Source organism: Giraffa tippelskirchi, chromosome 5 (assembly GCF_054371585.1).
Source record: "Giraffa tippelskirchi isolate mGirTip1 chromosome 5, T2T-mGirTip1v1.2.pri, whole genome shotgun sequence".
NCBI lineage: Eukaryota > Metazoa > Chordata > Mammalia > Artiodactyla > Giraffidae > Giraffa > Giraffa tippelskirchi.
In genome coordinates this window covers 2351182-2374272 of record NC_137279.1, presented here as the reverse complement: position 1 = coordinate 2374272, position 23091 = coordinate 2351182, and the positions used below count along the sequence as shown (strand labels likewise).

At 43.8% G+C, this 23091-nt stretch overlaps 1 protein-coding gene across 14 annotated transcripts in view; it reads right to left on the bottom strand.

The window, feature by feature from the left end:
• The window catches only part of LOC145506732 (uncharacterized), a 145976-nt gene that overhangs the window by 91397 nt on the left and 31488 nt on the right, over positions 1 to 23091 (bottom strand). Inside the window, exon 1 of one of the 14 annotated variants that reach the window (XR_014054230.1) lies at positions 8085 to 8506. The exons of the other annotated variants lie outside the window; for them this stretch is intronic. The gene's annotated coding sequence lies outside the window, so the exon portion shown is untranslated. Of the gene's footprint in view, positions 1 to 8084; positions 8507 to 23091 lie in introns of those variants that run through there. 14 annotated transcript variants of the gene reach the window in all.

Here is a 23091-nt window from a genome sequence, read left to right as displayed (position 1 = left end):
TTTGATAGCTTCTAGTCTCGAGACCCATTCCAGACAGAGATGCGTAAATACAGATTATAGATTTACAAATGATGATTCACTGAGACCCTCTTCCACAGAGTCTCATCAGACATCCTGCCAGCAGGTGGCCGACCAACTCAGTCCAGCATCAGGGGTTTTATTTCTGAGCATCCCCCACCCCCCACCCCCCACCTACTGAATTAAAAAGATAGGAACTCAGTGACAAATCAAATTATTCAGATCAACTGAAGCAATTGTGTGCATGACAGTCTCAGGGATTCAGGAGTTTCCAGTTTTGTGAGATGTTTTGTCTTCCAATGTCTTGTTTAATTGTCGACGAGATACTAAAATCTTTTTCTTTGTGTGTTGATGGGGCCAACAGGGGAAAGGAAGAAGATTCAATTTCAGCCAAAATCACTACATCCAGAAATTGTCAAGTTGCTGAAGAGACTTTAGAAATTATTTAGTACCCCGCCTAATGTTGAAATTGAAGAAAGTAAATATCAACGTAAAGAGACTTTCCAAAAACACGTATCTCATTAGTGATTGTTGCTGTTCAGTTGCTCAGTCATGTCCAACTCTTTGTGGCCCCATGGACTGCAGCACGCCAGGCCTCCCTGTCCATCACCACCTCCCAGAGCTTGCTCAAACTCATGTCCATCGAGTCGGTGATGCCATCCAACCATCTCATCCTCTGTCGTCCCCTCCTTCTCCTTCAATCTTTCCCAGCATCAGAGTCTTATCCAATGAGTCAGCTCTCTGCATCAAGTGGCCAAAGTATTTGGAGCTTCAGTTTCAGCATCAGTCCTTCCCATGAATACTCAGGATTGATTTCTTTTAGGATTGACTGGCTAATGATAAAGCCAATTAATAATTCTGGCAAGCAGCCACCACAAACAGTATTTTCTCTCAAACGTAAAACAGTACTTAGTAGAGGTTCTTCTTTTAAAAAAAAAAAATTGTTTTATTTGAGTATAGTTGCTTTACACTATTGTGTTAGTTTCTGCTGTACAACATGAATCAGTCATAGGTGTACATATATCCCCCCACCTTCAGAGCCTCCCTCCCAGCCCCAACTCCTATCCCCACAGGTCATCACAGAGCACCAAGCTGAGCTCCTGGACTACGCAGCAGGTTCCCACTAGCGATCTATTTCACACACTGTAGTGTATATATGTCAATGCTACTTTCTCAGTTCATCCCACCCTCTCCTTCCCCAGCTGTATCCACAAGTCCTTTCTAGTAGAAGCTCTTCTGATAATTACTGTGGAAGATTTTTAAAAATCCTCCAAAATGAGGATGGATGATCTTATCTTTGTATGTGACTCTGAAGTTACCAATTGACACAATTGTGACAAATACCAATTAGATACACTTTCAGGAGTCCAGTCAACCCAGTGTTTTTCCTGTTCTCCTTTCTCTATTTCTCTTTTGAGCCTAGACATTAGTGTGTAAAATAAAATAGCCTGTAAAGAATATCCGCTTAATTTCTGAAATCTCCCCCTTCATCTTGACATATTGGGTAGAGGAGGGATTTAAAGGGACAAAGGAAGGCAGTGAGGGTCAGGGGACTCAGACCCCCACCCTAGTAAGTCAGGACATTCCACTCCAGACTTGTTATTTCTTCTCTCTGGCCTGGAAATTCACCCTGAAACGTGGTCCACTCCCTGCCTTTGCCGCCACCAGGACCACCCATCACGACCTGCCTCCTCCCTCCCTTGGGCTTCTCCAGCTTGGGGACCACCTGTGGACAGTACTTTGAGGCCCTCGGTCGGTCGCAGACAAAACAATCGGTGGACGTGCTGATTTTACCACTTTTAAACCAACTGAACGGCATTTTCTAGTTACAAAGCAAGAACTTTAAATTCTCATCCTCTTTTCCCTCTCAGCATCCAGAATAGAGCTGTAGGGTATCGAAAGGAAAAGTGTGGAAGAACGGACTCAATATGTACTAAACGATCACCCAGATAAACAGGGCTGTGCTTCATTCATCTCCCTTGATACAAAGATAACTCCGCGATTCACATCTAAAGTTACTCTGAGATTTTCTCAAAGACTTATCAGGTTACCTGGCTTCCTTGCTGGCCAATCAACACCACATCGGTTGAGTGAGGGACCACCTTCTCCGCGCTGCCCTTGGGGTTTCATCAAAGAGGCCACTCCGAAGTTTCTGGCCTCTGTATCAGTGAGCTGAGACTCATCTATCACTGATCACCGTCAACATCTCTTACCCACCCTCCCAAGGTACCCGACCCCCACTGCAGCCTGCACTCCCACAGATGCTTGAGTTTCTTGATATACAAAAATACAAATAGTACAAAATATATTAATGAATCCCACAATCTTGCTGTCTTTGATCCACATTTTAAAAGGATATACTAATAAAACCATGGCACTGTAATATAGACGGGTTTTTTTGTTTTAGACAGACTATAACAGCTATTTACTTTTATTTATATTTTAATTTTTTTTTTATCATTCTTGAAGGGAACCATTCTGTGTTTCTGTAAACCTGCTAAAATTCAAGTGTGTTTAAAGCACTTACATTTTCAGATTTAATATTTGGGGAATAAACTTAAAACAATCATTGAATTTCCACTGTTCTGATTGTCTTATAATGCTACTTCTCTGTAAGAATGTACTTTTAAATATATTTAAGAAATATCATTTTTTAAAATGATTAAAAGTATTTCAATATAAAGACATACATTCTAACTCAAAGCTGGATTTTTTTTTCAGGAGTTTCAGAGAAATAATCTCCTTATGGATGTGAATTGTCTGTTTTTATTCATTTTACAAGTTATATATTAATGTATGAAAAAAATGCTACTACCATTTTTATTTAAATTTTCTGAAAGTGATCTTTAGATTTTTTTTCTCAATATTTTCTTGTTTAGAATATTTTTTAATTTGCAATATAAAGTTTTTTTCCCCCAGAGTCAAAATATTGACTAAAATATAAGTACGGAACTAGAATACAATTTCTTTAGAATCAGTTCCTGGAGGGTTAAGAAATTTCTCTGCCATCCCCGTCCAAGAATAGTGCTATTAAAAACTTGCTATTACAAATATGTCCTGCATATAAATATAACCTTTAAGATAATATGAGTTGTAAAAAGATAAAAGTTACATGAAGCCTCCAGTTTTTCAATCAATATATTGAAGCTATGGGATGTTTACAGATTGCATTTCACTTCAGGGAGACCCAGAAGAGAATCCATATCTATTGTCAGGGAAATAGACAAAACAAGAGGAGTTTTAGCTGCTAGGCACCAATTAGAGAATAATGGGGAAACTTTTATGCAGCTAACAATCTTCTGGGACTACTTGCTTTTAATGGACAGTGACCATTTTGAAACACAATCTTTACAGGTTTTGTACGGAGGTCATTTATCTTTTGAAAGTTTACTTGAGCATTTATCTGCAGTGTCCAATGATAATGACTCATTCATTCATTCAATCAGCAAATATATTTTTAGCATCTACTATGTTCCAGGTGCAGGATGTATAGATAGAAAAATTACAGCCTCTGGCCTCACCGAGCTTATAGTTCAGAGAGGACGCAGACGTGGAAACCAATGATCCTTACATGTCAGATAGATAGAGGTCATGATGTGGGCACATTCCACATGCAATGGATAAAGGGGGTCAGGACCTAAGAAAGGACTGCCTGGGTGTCAGATCCTGTGCTTAGCATCAGGATTACGAAGATAAAGAGGAAGAGAACAAAAGCCTACTGCTGCGTGACAACTGCCGTAGCAGAGAAGTTCAGATATGCCACATTAACACCGAGAAGGATGCCTGGGCCAAAGGAGGGCAGATACATTAGGATGCTGCCAAGACATTCAGATACACCTTAAGTACTTGCATTTACAGATTTAACACTAGGAGATCAAACTTAAGACATGAGTTGAACTCTCACTGCTTTAACTTTCTTACAATTCGCTTCTGTGTAAGATACACTGTGCTTAGAGCAGGATGCCGAGAAAAGAGACGGTCTTCTAGCTTGGGAGTGGGCATCTCCACGTCTGGGAAAGGATGAGGACTTTTGCCTGTCTGGAATGCAGGGAGTCTCAAGGGAAAAATTCAGACATGAGAAGGAAGTCAGAGCCAAGTCCTAGCTTTGAACACCAACCTGAGCAATCCAGAGTCCCTCCCACAAACCAGGGGAGCCACCGAAGGCTTGAGGAGAAGGAGAGATGGGATCAGGTTTGCATTTTCGGAAAGACCACCCAGAGCTTGCGAGGCTTGTCCTAGTCAGCTCACAGCTGCTCCGGAGTCTGATACCCACACACACACCTCAGTTCGGCCCCATTTTTAGGACCGTTCACTCTGCAAGCAGGAGTGACAGTGAGGGGACACACCCCGTGGGCTGCGGACCCACACTCAGCAGGCAGCCTCCTCCTTCCCCAGGGCACTGTGCCTTTGCAGGCTGTCTCTCCACTCTTGGGGCACGTGGTCCTTGTCCCAATCCCGAGGCTTCTCTGCCTCCAGGCTGGCCTCTTCAGCCTGGACCTCCGCCTCCTTTCTCTCTGAGACCCTGTGTCTCAGATCTGAGTGCCAGCTGAGGCTCCGTCCGGTTTTCATCCCCCAGGTCCTATGCCCCTCTCCTTCCTGGACCGCTGTCTGCTGGGCTGAGCTCACAACTCCTGTCCCAGCTCCGCCTCCCACCTGTCTCCGCTGCCCCATCCACAGACCAGAGGAAAAGCTCTCCCCAAACACCACACACTGAAATGACCCACTAGTCCAGGCCCTAGTATCCAATTCCACATCTGTCTGAGTCTTTACATTTTAAGCAATTTTTTCTAATCATGATCAATATTATATTTCCTGGGCTGCTTTTCCAGACACAAACCCTACAAGGCTGCATCAAACTACCGGATCTGGGCAGAACAAGGACCCAGCTTTGGTTTCCTTTTCTCTCCTTTGGTCACTGACACTGAGAACCTTCTCAGGCCTCTCAGCTACATGGCTCCATGGCGCCCAGGTGACAGCAGGTCCCCAGCCCAGGCGAAGTCATTCCCGGATGGGGTGATGCCCTTGGTGGTCACTGTTGCTTTTATCCACACAAACTCTGTTTCAGAGGCCTCACTAGCAACATTTCACAAAGAGGTTGCCAAGGCTCAGGAGATTAAGTAAATTTGCCACCGTGAGAGGCAACAAGGTTGCTTGAACCCACAGCCCTTTACCAACATGCTAAATGGCCAAGTCTGTGTCTTTGGGGCCATGAGACCCCAACCAACATGCGCCCTGCGTGCTGTGCTTCGTCGCTCAGCCGTGTCCGACTCCGTGTGACCCCATGGCCTGTAGCCCACCAGGCTCCTCTGTCCATGGGATTTCCAGACAAGAATACTGGAGTGGGTTGCCATGCCGTCCTCCAGGGGATCTTCCCAACCCAGGGATCAAACCCAGATGTCCTGCACTGCAGGCTGTCTCTTTACCCGGGGACCACTCTAATCAGCCTGCAGCATCCTGAGTACCTGGAGTGGTGGGGAAAAGGTCAGGGTTGGTCTGAAACCCCCGAAGGAGCCGGGACACAGCCAGGTGGGTGCTTCCTTGAAGCCCTTCTAGACTCATTAGTTTTAAAAGCAGCTGAAACCCAGAAGACACTGCTTTTCCAGAAGTTTTTTCTTTTTTTTCCTACCTCTAGTGACTGCTAGTCTCTGATATAAATGAAACAGCACCTGGGACACCCCTCTGCTGTCTCACTGTGGAGTCCAGGTCACACAAATGCCTTACAGTGAGGGCTTGCAGGAATTAAACTATCTTGGATTTAAGACAGACTCTCTTCATGATTAAAGAAAAATGAAATAATGTCATTTGCAGCAACATGGATGGACCTAGAGATTACCATATTAGGTGAAGTAAATCAGGCAGAGAAAGACAAATATCATATGATATTGCTTATGTGCATGCGTGCTAAGTTGCTTCAGTCGTGTCCAAGTCTTATCAACTATAGCCCACCAGGCTCCTCTGTCCATCGGATTCTCCAGGCCAGAATACTGGAGTGGGTTGCCCTGCCTTCCTCCAAGGGATTGTCCTGACCCAGGGATTGAACCTGCATCTCTTATGTTTCCTGCACTGGCAGGTAGGTTCTTTATCAATAATAGAATCTAAAAAAAAAAAAAAGACACAAATGCAGATGAACTTATTTACAAAACAGAAACAGACTCACAGACACAGAAAACAAACTTATGGTTACCAAAGGGGAAAGGAGGGTGAGGGATAAATTAGGAGTTTGGGACTGCCACGTACACAATACTATACATAAAATAGACGAGCCACAAGGACCTGCTGCATAGCACAGGGAACTGTACTCAATATTTTATAATAACCTATACGGGAAAAGAATCTGAAAAGGAATATATATATATATATATATGTATATGTATATGTTAGGCACATAACTGAAGCACTGTGCTGCACACATGAAACTAACATGATGTTGTAAATCAACTACACATCAGTAAAAATTTTTAAAGAAGAAAAAATCCATTTCAATAAAACAGTTAAGAAATAGAAAAATAAATAAATAAGCACAAAATAAGCAGAAACAACAACAAAAAGACAAACTCTCTTTGCACAAATCTCACCAATGAAGAACCACCAGAAGCAACTTCCAAATGGGGTAGACATTTCTTTTTTTGAGAAAATTTAAGGTGCACAAGATACATTTGCAATCTCGCTGACTCCACTCTCAGCCGGTTTCGGCCTGTCCTGCATTCTGTTGCTCTAAGGGCCCTGAGAATTTAGGAGGTGTCACATTGCACTGGACAGAGACCCTGGTCTGATAGGTGAAATATCTTTCTGACCAGATGATATATCTGCTCACTTGTATTTATAAAATGCAAGTGACCTTTTGAATGTGAAAGGTGGGAGTCTTTTCATAGATTATCCCTCCATACCTAGCAGGTGTAAAACAAAGGCACATTTGTTCAAGATAAGGGGATAAATGACAATAAAGTCACCGAACATCAATTTGCTATAGGACAGCAGGTTGCTTTGTGAAAGTCTCCCCTAAGGTGTTGCAGAGACAATGCAGCAGTCTACATACTTAAAATCACATGCTACCTGATTTTCTATGCCTGAACCTCTAAAAATGCACATACATAATGACATTTTCACTCCTGCCTACTGGACTGTAAAGCAAAGGCACAATTTCTAAAGCTGTTATCAAAATTTTAAAGGAAAAAATATGTAACACAAGAAAAAAATCTATTCAGACATATCCCTTTCTTAATTAGTAAATTAAGTTGCCATTTATCATCTGTCTACTAGATATTAGCATGATACCAGGTGCTTTACATATGTTATATTAACCCTACCAATAATTCTGTAGTAGGTTAGTGGGCGTTGTCTTTTTAATAGGTGAGAAAACTGAGAAATCACATGACTTCCCCAAAGTCACAGAGCTTGTAAGAAACAGGTCAAGAGATCAAGTCCAAGTCTCCTTTCTTCTAAAAGATGTGCCCTCTCTACCAAGCACTATGGGCAGCAGGAGCCCAGGAACCTTATTGGCCAGATATTCATCCCAGCTCTGGCACGATGTGATGTTGGGTCAGTTACTTCGTCTCTCTGTTCTCCAGGTTCCTCATCTGTCAAAACAGGGATAACAAGAGCACCTACCAACTAAGAGTGCTGTGGAAATTTAGTGAGTTGACACAGGACCAGCGCTTGGAACCAGATACTAAGTGCTCAGAAATGGATGGCGGACAGTATCAGCATCACTGTCGTCATTGCCAGGGTTGGAACGAGCACACAGCGCTTCCTGCGTTCTTCTCCCACCTCCAGCCCACTTCACGAGCCCCTTCACAGTCATCCTTAATGAGGGAGGAGCCCACGCTTGCCTTCTCCACCTCTTAAGGTCACATCTACAGTCACTGCTAGGGAGTACACTGCCTGAATTTCCACTGCAGAGACGGTTCTTGTGGAGATCCCTGTGCGGAGATGACCACGTGTTCACCAAACCCATCAGCTTTACTTTCTAGGGACCTGTTCAGACTACAGCCCCCAGCCTCCTTGTTGTTGGCCGTGGCCACGGATTTCAGCGCCAACCCCCTGAACGTTGGAGAAGAAGCTCCCACCTGGGATCCTTGACCCGAGGCAGGCGATCCAGCTTCAGAGTTCAACACCCCAAAGGGTCACGAGATCCGAGGACTGTGTCCCCATGTGAATACATGGAGCAGACGCACCACCCCTGCACCTCAAGCCAACTGCAAACCGCACAAGTGGGACGGAAGCTTGCAGAGCTTTTATTAAGCCCTGGAAATGTTGGAGTTGCCTGTTACAGATGCTGAGTTGCTTCCCTTAACCAGTGCATCCCTGGCAGCCATGCCATCGTCTCTCCTCACCACCCGTGAGTCTTCAGAGAACTTTGTCAAATGCGTTCTTCTCGTAGCTTCTGTGACATCACGTTCTTCTGATCCCCCCAGACGCTCCTGCACGTTCCTTCTTAGTTTCCTCTGCTGGCTTCACATCCTCCACTTTAAGCTTTCCCTCTAAAATGCTAGATCATAAATATTTTAGACTCTGTGGACCATTGTGGGCAATCTTACATATGCTGCTTTCTTTATAGCCTTTAAAAATGTAAAACAAACAAAAAAAGCCTTTCTTAGCCAGTAGCCATACAGAAAGAGGTCCACACGCTATACTTTGCTGCCCTCTGCTCCGGAGAACTGACAAGACAGAAGCCTTCTCTTTCCGGCAAAGCCATAACCTCTCCTGTCTTCATGCTGTCCACGCTCTCTGGAGAATCTGACCTAATCCCAGGCTTTAAACACCCATGTGTCAATGTCACCTAGATAAACATCTCCAGAGTTGCTCTTTTCCTGGTGGTGCTGACCTCCTTGGACAACTACCTAATTGCCCTTTCCCCTTGGACACTCACTAGGTCTCAAACATCCAGGTCAGAAAGACAACAGCTGGTTCTCCTTCAAGCACGCTCCCGGCTCTATCAAGACAGCAGCATCCTCGGGCCAGCCATGTAAGGCCAGGTGCAGATTTCCCAGATCCTGCTTTTCCCTCACCCTGGAAGCCAGCCCATCACTGAGACGCAGTGGTTCTGAGCTCAGTGCACAGCAGAACCACCTCTCCCCTTCGCTCTGCCTGTAACCGTCACCCCAGCTCACATTCTCACGGCCCCCCGCAAGCACTCACACTAACTTCCTTGTCTGTTTCCCTGTGTCCAGTTCCCCTTCTCATCATGGAGTTCCCAAAGAGCAACCACTGTGAAGTTTTGAACATCAAAGTCAGCTTGTGACACTACTGACACCTGAGTGACTGTCTCTTACTCTGAAAATAAAGCCAAGTGTATGGAAAACTATCTATGTATATGTCTAACTCACTGAACCACTTACTGTACAGCAGAAACTAACACAACATTGTTCATCAACCACAGGTGAATTAAAAAAAAAAATCTGAAAAAAAATAAAAATAAAGAAGTCATTACTAAAAAATTTTTAAACAAAATAAGAACAAACTGCTCACCCTAGAGGACAGCCTCACCTCCCACTCATGGCCTCACCCCACCTTCAGTCAACTGGCCTGACGACTCACATACAGCCCTTCCTTTCCTTCTGCCTGACGTTCACCGTGTGTTCCTCTCTCGTATTTTCATTTGTTTATCTGTTTCTATCTCTCCTCTCTCTTCCCTCCTGCACAGTAGAATGTACCCTTCACAAAAGCAGAGATCTCACCTGTCATATTTACCAACGTAACACTTCCAAAATCACTTGGTACTTGGGGCATCAGTGAATATTGATGACAGAGACGCGTCTAAAGAGAGGAAACAGACTAACGCATTTTAGTGTCAGGATGCATTTTGACTTGGTTTGCTGGTACCGACATGAACTTCAGATAAATGACTGACAGCTACCAATGGTATTTTTCAGCTCAAGCTGTTTCACAGTTGTGTCTGCTTATTCCTTATTTTTCATGAATCCCAAAGTGAAGTCACGATAAGTCAAATATTGTGAATCTAATTTTATGGAGGGGTTTCCCTGGCGGCTCAGATGGTAAAGAATCTGTCTGCAAGGCAGGAGACCTGGGTTAAATACCTGGGTTGCGATGATCCCCTGGAGAAGGGAATGGCTACCCACTCAGGTATTGTTGCCTGGAGAAGCCCATGGATATTCCTGGTCGGCTACAGTCCATGGGGTTGCAAAGAGTCGGACATGATGAGGATGCTGACGTGCAAATAGGTTGGTTTCACCAAATCACAGTAAATAGGAAGATAGGAATTTACTCCAAGTCTGTTCTAGGTTTACCCAGTAGACGTGGGATTCCGAGGGTCTGAGAAAATCACTGCTTATCATTATTCTTCCACTTCTGTGAAGGCCCCAGAAAAGCTAGCTTTTAAAAGCAGCTTGCCATGGACTTCCCTGGTGGCTCAGATGGTAAAGCGTCTGCCTATAATGCGGGAGACCTGGATTCAATCCCTGGGTCAGGAAGATCTCCTGGAGAAGGAAATGGCAACCCACTCCAGTATTCTGGCCTAGAAAATCCCATGGACGGAGGAACCTGGTAAGCTACAGTCCATGGGGTCACAAAGAGTCAGACACAACTGAGCGACTTCACTTTTCTTTTTGCCATTTAAAACACTGAGTGACAAAGTTTGGTTCTGTATTCTGAAGGAAGAAACTAGGAGAAAGTACAGCTACAAAGGTGGTGGTATAGAAGGGATTACAATGCTTAAAACATGAACGATATAAACAAGAGTGCAAGAAAGACTGTGAAGTCCTCTCCTGCTGAAGACAGAGTTTACCTGAGGGTTGTTCACCAGAGCATTGTGCCATTCTGGGCCCTGGGAGTTGTGGAAATCTTCAAGAGGACTCTTGGGAGAACAGAGCAATCATTAAAACTCTGGCTGGCAGATTAAAGGCTAAAGGAATTGATACTAATTTCCCCTGAAGAAGAGGCATTAGAAGGGGTGCCACCTGATCCAGCTGCCTTCTGCTGCCACTAACGAGAACTGAATTATAAACTAGAGAGATTTCAGCCAGATGGGAGAGAAAGCAGAATTAATGAATCTCTGCCTAGGCTGTTCATTCCATGGGATATCTCATCACCTGGGGATCCACCCAGACCTGGGCCACCATGTGATCATGCAGGAGCTTTTCTGGAGCATCCCTGGCCTCCAAGTCTCAGATCTATAACTGGGCTCTTTCTCCTCCATGCTGTAAAACAAACACTTAGACACTTCATTCATCATGGACTGGAGGAGAGTCTAATATCTTTTTCTTTTTTTTGGATGTGGACTTTTCTTTTTTTTGAAATCTTTATTGAATTTGTTACAATATTGCTTCTGTTTTATGTTTTGTTTCTTTGGCCCCGAGTCATGGAGGATCTTAGTCCTTGATCAGGGATCGAACATGAACCTCCTGCGTTGGAAGGCAAAGCCTTAACCACCGGACCACTAGGGAAATCACTGGCTTAGTACCTTTAACCATTGTTGTAGCTGTAGTTCCTTCACTACGTCATGTCTAATTCTCTGAGACCCCATAGACTAGAGCCCACCAGGCTCTGCTGTCCATGGGATTTCCCAGGCAAGAATACTGGACTGAGTTGCCACTTCCTTCTCCAGAGGATCTTCCTGACCCAAGGATACAACCCGGGTCTCCTGCGTTAGCAAGCAGATTCTTTACCACTGAGCCAGCAGAGAAGCCCTATTTTTAAGCATTGCTCTTCTCAAATACGTTTTCATTTGAATTTCTGCTAAAGAAATGAGGTTCTGTCATTCGTTGTTCAGTCGCTAAGTTGTATTCAACCCTTTGTGACCCCATGGACTGCAGCACACCAGGCTTCCCCATACTTCACTGTCTCCTATGGTTTGCTCATTCAGGTCCATTGAGTTGGTGATGTTATCCAACCATCTCATCTTCTGTTACCTCCTTCTGCTGCCCTCAATGTGTCCCAGCATCAGGGTCTTTTCCAATGAGTCTGCTCTTTGCATCAGGTGGCCAAAGTATTGGAGCTCCAATATCAGTCTTTCCAATTCAGAGTTGATTTCCTTTAGGATGGACTGGTTTGATCTCCTTGCTGTCAAGACTCTCAAGAGTCTTCTCCAGAACCACAACTTAAAAGCATCAACTCTTTGGTGCTTGGCCTTCAGAAATCAGCCAAGCAGTTGAGAGAACACACGAATGGAACTTCAGAAGTTCTGCTCTAAGTACAGACAGGCACTCAGAACCAGGACCACAGGGAATGGGGGGAGGGGCAGGGAGAGGCAGGGATTTTGCAGTTCCATAAAAGACCAGGTGATCCATTTCCTTGCTAAAGTAAATTCAGCTCTTAAGCACGAGTGTTAACCAATACTTACTAAACAAACTGTGCGCCAAGGATTGTGCCAACTGATACACGAAATAAAACAATAAAAAGGCCCAGCCTCTGTTTCCCAAAAGGAAACAGCTGAACAGGAAGCAAAGGCACGTGCTCAGATAGCTGTGATGCACAGCAGAGTTCACAGAGCATTCCTAAAATGAGGGTAAAACAGCAAATATGGGAAGGAAGGTGAATTCCCATTGAAGATGTTCTAATTCATCAGAAAATCTACTAAATATAGAATTGTGTGTACAGGCAAAGATCACACTTTTTCAAAGAATTCAGTTCAGTTCAGTCGCTCAGTTGTGTCCAACTCTTTGTGACCCCATGGACTGTAGCACACCAGTCTTCCCTGCCCACCACCAACTCCCAGAACTTGCTCAGACTCATGTCCATAGAGTCAGTGATGCCATCCAACCATCTCATCCTCTGTCGTCCCCTTCCCCTCCTGCCCTCAATTTTTCCCTGCATCAGGGTCTTTTTCAATGAGTCAGTTCCTCACATCAGGTGGCCAAAGTATTGGAGTTTCAGCTTCAGCATCAGTCCTCCCAATGAATATTCAGGACTGATTTCCATTAGGATGGACTGGTTGGATCTCCTTGCAGTCCAAGGGACTCTCAAGAGTCTTCTCCAACACCACAGTTCAAAGGCATCAATTCTTCACCGCTCAGCTTTCTATATAGTCCAACTCTCACATCCATACATGACTACTGAAAAAACCATAGCTTTGACTAGGGGGACCTTTGTCAGCAAAGTAATGTCTCTGCTTTTCAATATGCTGTCTAGGTTGGTCACAGTTTTTCTTCCAAGGAGCAAGTGTCTTTTAATTTCATGGCTGAAGTCACCACCTGCAGTGATTTTGGAGCCCAAGGAAATAAGGTCTCTCACTGTCTCAGTTATTTCCCCATCTATTTGCCATGAAGGGATGGGACCAGACGCCATGATCTTAGTGTTTTGAATGTTAAGTTTTAAGCCAGCTTTTTCATTCTCCTCTTTCACCTTCATCAAGAGACTCTTTAGTTTCACTTCATTTTCTGCCATAAGGGTGATGTCATTTGCATATCTGAGGTTATTGATATTTCTCCTGGCAATCTTGATTCCAGCTTGTTCTTCATCCAGTCAGGTATTTTGCATGATGTACTCTGCATATAAGTTAAATAAGCAAGATGACAGTATATAGCCTTGACATACTCCTTACCCAATTTGGAACCAGAATTAAATTCAAAGAATTAAACCATGATAAAATATACACTAAAGTAAACAAATAATGATAATTATTTTTCTCTGCGGATTCAGAAATGACTTAGGAATTTTATAGAAATTTGGGACCCTCCCCCTTAAACTATCAAATGTCATTGAACTTTAGATATAAAATGTGTTGTTTCATGAGATATTTTGGTTAATACATTTCTAACTATCCAACTGTTATTTTGAGGAACACATACCTAACCTATAGGATGCAGGAAACTAACTTTTTTTTCATTTTTCTTATATGTTTGATGACTCCTTCAGATACATACACTAGAACTTGAAACGGCATTCAGAAATTCCTGACTTTGGAATAGATGGAAAATGTACCCAAAAAAGCAAGGACTGGGTAAACCTTCAAAGATGGAAAGTTCAGAGACTAGGCCGTCGTCACTGGAGAGCTGCACCAATAAAGGGCTGAGAGCAGAGACATTCCTGTAATCACTGAGGTTTTCTGCATCACCACCACATACCCCACACACGTCCTGGAGAAGAGTGGTGAGTCTCTGATTAGGGCAGAGCAGAGGAGACACAAGCTCTTATCAGTGTGAAAAGTGACCCGGTGGCAGTGCTCATTGGGACACATCATCAACCTGCTTAGAATCCTAACGGTGTCTCTGGTTTTCAGGGTAAAATCAAACCACCCTCTTGAAATGCTGTACAGAGGTGTTTAACTCTCCTCCCAAGGTCTGTTCCGTATCTTAAATAACCAGAGTATGAACCAATCCAAAAATTGCTTCCACAACCTAAATGTCCATCAACAGAGAAATGGATATAGGAAATAATTATATATGTACAATGGAATACTACTCGACCATTAAGAAGAATGAAATAATGCCATTTGCAGTAACATGGATGCAACTAGAGATTATCATACTAGGTGAAGTAAGTCAGAGAAGCAGAAACACCATATAACACTCCTTATATGTGGAATCTAAAAAGAAATGATACAAGTGAACTTATTTACAAAACAGAAATAGACTTACAGATTGACTTTATGGTTGCCAGGGGTAAGAAGGCGGGGGGAGAGATACAGATTTGGCATGGACAGGTATATGCTGCTGTATTTAAAATGGATAACCAATATGGACCTGCTGTATAGCACAGGGAACTTGCTCAGCATTATGTGGCAGCCTGGGATGGGAGGAGAGTTGGGGGGGAGAATGGATACATGTATATGTATGGCCAAGTCCCTTTGCTCCTCACCCGAAACTATCACAACACTGTTAATCGGCTATATTCCAATACAAAAATAAAAAGTTTAAAAATAAAATAAGGCAAAAGGAAAAAAACGAAAACTGGCTTCCAGCCCTTAACACTTCCCTTTTTATGTCTGCTTAGAACCATGACTCCCAAAGGTACAGGGCAAGGACCCAAGCTGAAAGAAGCGGAACTGCCACATCCTGGGAAGTGAAATATAAATCAGACTGCCTTCAGGGGGCTTCCCGGGGGGCTCAGTGGTGAAGAATCTGCCTGCCAAGGCAGGAGGTATGCGTTCAATCCCTGACCCAGGAAGATCCCACATGCCGCAGAGCAACTCAGCCCAGGCACTGCAACTACAGAGCCTGTGCACGGTGCAAACAGCAAAGTTTCTCACACCCGAGAGGTCCGGAATGTGGGAGAACCAAGCAAACAAAACAAATCCCACATAGGAAAAGACAGAAAAGCCAAGGAAACCATTAAAAAGACATGAAGTAAAATGGTGAAAGATGAGACATTTTAGCAACCCAAAACACACAATTCTTTTATTTAAAAAAATGTAACTTTCAGATTAGGTTTCAAAAAGCTAAACTCGAGTATATTTGGCTTGATTAAAATAAGGGACTGAGGGACCCAGGCAAGGTGGGGGCCTGGGTCTGGGGTGAGCGCCTCGTCACCCTTGAGTCAGTACCGAGCTGAGGCACTAGGTCGGCGTCATCCCACAATCACTGGCTGGTACGGGGGGATGGACAGGTGGAGGCGGTGCCACACCCTGTGATGCAGGCAGGTGAGTGGAGAGACGGGCTGGATGAAAGGCCCCCAGGGCCAGTAGGCAACTCAGACCGGAAACAACACAGACATCAGTGCACATGTTAAAGCGGCCTTTCCAGTCAAGAAGATGCAGAAGGAAGTCCCTGCAGTTGGGAGACTCAGCATTTTAGACAGTGTGGTTTTCTAAATGCCCCCCGAACACTTCATCAGAAGGTCAGCATTACAAACGGGAAGTCTAAGGTAGTGAGGGTCCATCCGACATTCTGGAAGTTGGTTGTCCCCTGCCAAGCTCAGCATTGTACATGAGGTTACAGTATATGCAGCGCCTCACATTTGACTGTTTTCTACCCTATTGTTCAGTTGCTCAGTCATGTCCGACCCTTTGCAACCTCATGGAGGTTTTTTACCTACACTATCTTAAAATTTAAGATATACGGGAAGAGCGGAGCCTCACGTGGGCAAATCTGGTTGGGAGCTGGGGCCACTGCACCTGGGTCAGGGAGACCCTCACTCAGTGGCGTTCCATGTACAGCATCAGCAGTGTGATATATGCACTGTAGCCCACAGGCATGGACACAGACCTCGTTGATTACACTCAGTCTTTCTCAGTCAGAAGAGGCTGATCCAAGTGTTCTCCCACATAATTGGAACCAAGTTCCAATACACAGCTATCTCTGAAAGCACTCAATAATTTCTAATGTTATGGGGAATTTTTGACTAAAGAACTATATTTAGTTTTATATATGGTGACTCAGATGGTAAAGAATCTGTCTGCAGTGCAGGAGACTCAGGTTCAATCCCTGAGTCGGGAAGATCCCCTGGAGGAGGGCACGGCAACCCATTCCAGCATTCTTGCCTGGAGAATCCCATGGACAGAGGAGCCTGGTGGGCTACAGTCCATAGGGTCACACAGAGTCAGACACGACTGAGTGACAAAAAAAAAAAAAATACACACACACACACACACACACAGCTACAATTTTGTATAAGAAATGTAGATTATTTGGGTAGGAAAAAGAACTAAATGAAATACACTGCGTTGTTGCAATAACATAACAAATAGATTCTATTTTCTTTATTGTTTTTGGTATTTACAAATTGTTAAAATGCTTGCACATTAATTTTATAATCATGAAGCAGAAATACCTTAAAAATTATTCTGGTAGTAATGTATCAATAGAATGGGACATGGATGGTCAAAGAGCCCACTTAGGAGAATCCGCAGTTGTCGAGATAAGAGTGATAAAGGCCTGAACAGAATGAAAGGATTGGTGGGTTATTAAAAGGGCTTGTTTTGTGTAGAAGGTGAATAAAAGTTTTCTGGCTAGGGAAGCTGGGTAGACGGCAAGACCATTAATCAGGAGAATGTATACAGTTGAGAGGGAAGGCCTCAATAAAATGATAAATTTTATTTTTGACATGAGTTTTGAGTGTCTTGAGGTGTGTAGGTGGAGATGCTGAGTAAACATGATAAGAAAGAAAAGGGTAGAGAGGAAAGAGGGAGGTAATGGACAGACAGACTCCTGAGGTCAGAAGCTCAACACCTAGATTTGGGCTGGACATGCTGCTTGGCAGTGGCATTAAGTGTATAAACAGCCCTTGAAACTAGGTCCATGTGGTCCCTGACACTGTAGGTCCCTGTGGTCCCTGACACTGTAGGTCCGTGTGGTCTCTGACACTGTAGGTCCGTGTGGTCCCTGACACTGTAGGTCCTTGTGGTCCCTGACACTGTAGGTCTCTGTGGTCCCTGACACTGTAGGTCCTTGTGGTCCCTGACACTGTAGGTCCATATGGTTCCTGACACTGTAGGTCCATGTGGTCCCTGACACTGTAGGTCCGTGTGGTCCCTGACACTGTAGGTCCGTGTGGTCCCTGACACTGTAGGTCCGTGTTGTCCCTGACACTGTAGGTCCGTGTGGTCCCTGACACTGTAGGTCTCTGTGGTCCCTGACACTGTAGGTCCCTGTGGTCCCTGACACTGTAGGTCCATGTGGTTCCTGACACTGTAGGTCCCTGTGGTCCCTGACACTGTAGGTCCATGTGGTTCCTGACACTGTAGGTCCGTGTGGTCCCTGACACATAGGTCCATGTGGTTCCTGAGACTGTAGTTCTGTATGTCCGTGACACTGTGTAGGTCCATATGTCCCTGACACTGTGCAGGTCTAAGACTAGAGATCTCTTCAAGAAAATTAGAGACACCAAGGGAACATTTCATGCAAAGATGGGCTCAATAAAGGACAGAAATGGTATGGACCTAACAGAAGCAGAAGATATTAAGAAGAGGTGGCAAGAATACACAGAAGAACTGTACAAAAAAGATCTTCACGACCCAGATAATCATGATGGTGTGATCACTCACCTAAAGCCAGACATCCTGGAATGTGAAGTCAAGTGGGCCTTAGAAAGCATCACTACGAACAAAGCTAGTGGAGGTGATGGAATTCCAGTTGAACTATTTCAAATCCTGAAAGATGATGCTGTGAAAGTGCTGCACTAGATATGCCAGCAAATTTGGAAAACTCAGCAGTGGCCACAGGACTAGAAAAGGTCAGTTTTCATTCCAATCCCAAAGAAAGGCAATACCAAAGAATGCTCAAACTACCACACAATTGCACTCATCTCACACGCTAGTAAAGTAATGCTTGAAATTCTCCAAGCCAGGCTTCAGCAATACGTGAACCGTGAACTTCCAGATGTTCAAGCTGGTTTTAGAAAAGGCAGAGGAACCAGAGATCAAATTGCCAATATCTGTTGGATCATCGAAAAAGCAAGAGAGTTCCAGAAAAAAACATCTATTTCTGCTTTATTGACCATGCCAAAGCCTTTGACTGTGTGGATCACAATAAACTGTGGAAAATTCTGAAAAGAGATGGGAATACCAGACCACCTTATCTGCCTCTTGAGAAACCTGTATGCAGGTCAGGAAGCAACAGTTCGAACTGGACATGGAACAACAGACTGGTTCCAAATAGGAAAAGGAGTACGTCAAGGCTGTATATTGTCACCCTGCTTATTTAACTTATATGCAGAGTACATCATGAGAAACGCTGGGCTGGAAGAAATACAAGCTGGAATCAAGATTGCCGGGAGAAATATCAATAACCTCAGATATGCGGATGACACCACCCCTATGGCAGAAAGTGAAGAAGAACTAAAGAGCCTCTTGATGAAAGTGAAAGAGGAGAGTGAAAAAGTTGGCTTAAAGCTCAACGTTCAGAAAACTAAGATCATGGCATCTGGTCCCATCACTTCATGGGAAATAGATGGGGAAACAGTGGAAACAGTGTCAGACTTTATTTTTGGGGGCTCCAAAATCACTGCAGATGGTGATTGCAGCCATGAAATTAAAAGACGCTTACTCCTTGAAAGGAAGGTTATGACCAACATAGATAGCTTATTTAAAAGCAGAGACATTACTTTGCCAACAAAGGTCCATCTAGTCAAGGCTATGGTTTTTCCAGTGGTCATGTATGGATGTGAGAGTTGGATGATGAAGAAAGCTGAGCACTGCAGAATTGATGCTTTTGAACTGTGGTGTTAGAGAAGACTTTTGAGAGTCCCTTGGACTGCAAGGAGATCCAACCAGTCCATCCTAAAGGAGATCAGTCCTAGGTGTTCATTGGAAGGACTGATGTTGAAGCTGAAACTCCAATACTTTGGCCACCTTATGCGAAGAGTTGACTCACTGGAAAAGACCCTAATGCTGGGAAGGATTGGGGGCAGGAGGAGAAGGGGACAACAGAGGATGAGATGGTTTGATGGCATCATTAACTCGATGGACATGGGTTTGGGTAAACTCCGAGAGATGGTGATGGACAGGGAGGCCTGGCGTGCTGCGATTCATGGGGTCACAAAGAGTCGGACACAACTGAGTGACTGAACTGAACTGATGTAGCCCCATGGGAAGTGTGACTGTACAGGCTTCTCTTCTTTAGAACAAGGTTTCTTGGTCTCAGTGTCACTGACATTTGGGGCAGGATGATTCTTTGCTGGGGGGCTGTCCTGTACATGGTAGGACATTAAGGGATATTCCTGGCCTCTGCCCAGTGGATGCCAGCACCAGCACCCTCCCCTCAGCTGTGACCACTGAAAAGGTCCAGAGCCACAATCAGACATCCCCCAGGGGCAGAGCACTTCCGGTGAGAGCCCTGGTCAGTGTATCATGACAGGTGTAAGGTGCCGGTCATTCAACTTACAGGGATCCACATGTCCAGAGGAGGAGGTTCTTAGGTAAAGGTCTTTATTGGATAAATAATGCCCGGCCCGGTGCTGAGTTCTGGGGATACGAAGGTAAATACAACAGGTGCGGGCTCCTTGGAAGATCGCGTAATGGAGATGCAGAAACAGTAAGGATGCCTGGGAAAACAAGTGCTTCAGCCTCAACAAACACAAGATACTCTGACAGCAAAACAAAGAATACAATCCCAGCAGGACAAAAAGGAGTCAGAGAGAAAAAGTGACATTTGGATCTTGAAGGCTAGGTAGAATCCACTAAGCAAGAGAATGGGGAGAGGCATTCCAAGAGGAGTTAGTGTGTCAGTGTGTTGGGGGTGGGGGCCGGGGGTGAGGGGTTCCCTCACAAACGTGCAGGCACTGACCTCACCTCATTCTCCCTTTAGCCATGCGCTGATACCGTCCAACAGCGACACAATACTAACGGCCCAGCATCTACATCGAGACATGTTTGGTTTTGCTTGTGGATGATTCCTGTCTCTCTGGGCAACAGCATCCCACTGACAGGAAACCAGCATCCAAAGTGAAATGCGTGCCTTGTAAACAAAGCGGCACTAACTGCAGCTGATCGGAGAGCAGAGCTTGTCTTACAGCTCCCGTGGTTCCCATGTGTTGCCTGAGCACTTAAATTGCCCTGGTAGGGGCCGTTAAAAGGGCTTCCCTCCTGGTAGGTACCTCAGGAGTGGTGGGGCGTCCCGCTGCCTTAGGAGGTAACCCCTCAGTGAGACTAATTAGATTTTTTCCCAAAGAATCCCAGGCTATTGATTTGAGAATTGAAACTAGTATTGATGTATAGCAGCCAGTTCTACCTGAAGAATTAACTATAGAAATTTTTAAACTAAGCAAAATAAGAAATGTCTACAATTTTTACTGCTATAAGGTTTCACTTTTTAAAAATTCACTGTTAACCCCCTTAGAAAGTCTGGGCTTCCTAAATAGATGAAATTATACATAATTTTGCCAAATGCCTTAAAATGTAAATTGATTGTCTTGTTATAATGAAATATTTTTTGTTTATCCTTGAGACTACAGTGTTTTTATATAACATGTTTGTTTAATGGTTTATCATTAAAATCACTAATTGATGCACAAAGCCATTTGAAAATATACAAGTGCTTCTCAAAGACGTTGAAATAAGAACTAGACAGACTGAGCCCTGCCCAGGTGACAATCACTGTGCTAGTGTTTTATGCGCCATATCTCATTTAATGCTCACAACCCCAGGTGAAAGTTATTACAATTATTTCCATCTTACAAATGAGCAACTAGAGAGTTTAACTTGCCCAAGAACCCAGAGCTAAAATGGATGATTTAGGATAGACCTACCCATCCTCTTTCCCTGTCTTTCCTAACGAGTAGAGATCGCCCAACACTTGACTCCATTTTCTTTCCATCTCCCACACTGGTCTCTCTAGTTCTCAGGAATGGACCTCCATCCATGTCCCTCCAAGCTCTCAGCCTTCATATTCTTTGTTCTTCTCATCAAAGGTCCTGGCTGCCTTGTAGGGGTGTTGGGGCTCAAAGCAGGAGGTCACCATTCTCCCCCACCTGATGGTGGTGGGTTAGTCCACATCCAACTCTACTTCTGTCTCTTATGGGTTCACCCTTTTATAATACTTGGCCATAAATGTCAGTAATCACTTGATCCTAGATCATGGCTACCTGAGAATCTCTTCTTATCTCATACTTTTTAAATATGACCTTGCAAAAAATATTTTATGTTATTTGTCTTACTCTGTCTGACAAGTTCACTTAGTATGATCATCTCTAGGTCCATCCATGTTGCTGCATATGGCATTATTTTGTTCCATGGTACATATGTACCACATCTTTATGCATTTCTCTGTTGATGGACACTTAGATTGCTTTCATGTCTTGACTGTCCTAAATAGTGCTGCTATGAACATTGGGGTGCATCTTTCTGAATTAGTATTTTCGTTTTTTTTGGATATATACCCAAGAGTAGCTGGGTCATATGGTAGCTCTGTTGTTAGTTTTTCTAGAAACCTCTTTTTCTTCATTTTTCACATGCAGTCCCTTGGCAATCCACATAAACTCCACCTCTAAAGTGCATCACACATCTATTCACTCTTTTTATCTCTATAACCAATGCCCTGATCCAGTGTTTACTGGATTGTGACAGCAGCTTTATAATCATTTTCCTAGCTTCTTCCATTCAGGATTGCACGAGAAGTATTTTAGGGATTGTAAGAGAGAGAGAGAGTAGACATTTCAACCAGTTTCAAGGGTCTAAGAAAACCTCCTGAAGGAGATTTGAATGGTAGATAGGATAAGAATACAGCAGCGGCATTGAGAGGAAGGTGAGCACGATGAAACAATACACATAAAAGAGCAGAAATTCTGCAGCGGTCCAGCGGTTAGGGCTCTGTGCTTCCACTGCATGGGGCACGGGTTCACCCCCTGGTTGGGGAACTAAGATCCCATATGCAGCACCACGCAGCAAAAGAAAAATAAATAAATAAGTAGAATAAACAGTCACACTTTGGTGGAACTGGGGACCACAAAACTGTGTCCCCCATCCCTGTAGAAAGAGTTTGACTTGTATATCCGGCTGTTCTTAAAATAATGGCTTTGTGTTAACTTGCTCATATATGAATTTTTCCATCTTAAATGACCAATGTTCAATTCCCAATCAATCTATAAGAATAATTTTGTTTGGGTCAATTATTGTGCAGACAAGCTCTTGCTTATAGAACATGGTGATTTCTACTCTTGCTGTTAAGTGATATCCTTGTTGATGAGAAAGAAGAGGTAATCTTACAAGTTTAATGTTTGATTTGAGACAATGGTGGATTTATCAATGAAGTCTATTTTAACCAAAAAAAAAAAAAAGTATGCTTTCTAGGTAACAGATTTTTCAAGTAAATTGTTTTGCGTATGACAAATTTATAATTGGTTAATTCTGGGGGGGGGTTAATTAAAAAATAAATGCTACAAAATAAAGTAGGTTCACTTATGGTTCAGATCTTAAAACTGATCCTTATAAATAAGGTAGAAATAATATTCTTTCTTCCTCCTCAGCACCCAAGACAATTCCCTATTGGCCTAGATTTTGGAAAGTAAGACATGCTGGGACTTCCCTGAGGGTCCAGTGACTAAGACTCCATGACCCCAGTGTAGGCCCTGGTCAGGGAACTAGATCCCACATGCTGCAACAAAAGACCCCACATCCTGCAGCTAAGACCCAGCACAACCAAACAAACAAGCAAATGTTTTTAAGAAGACATGCTGTCCAGGAAAAAGCACTATTTTTATCACCTTCCTGTAAGACTTACAGATGAAAACCAAGAGAGGGAAAAT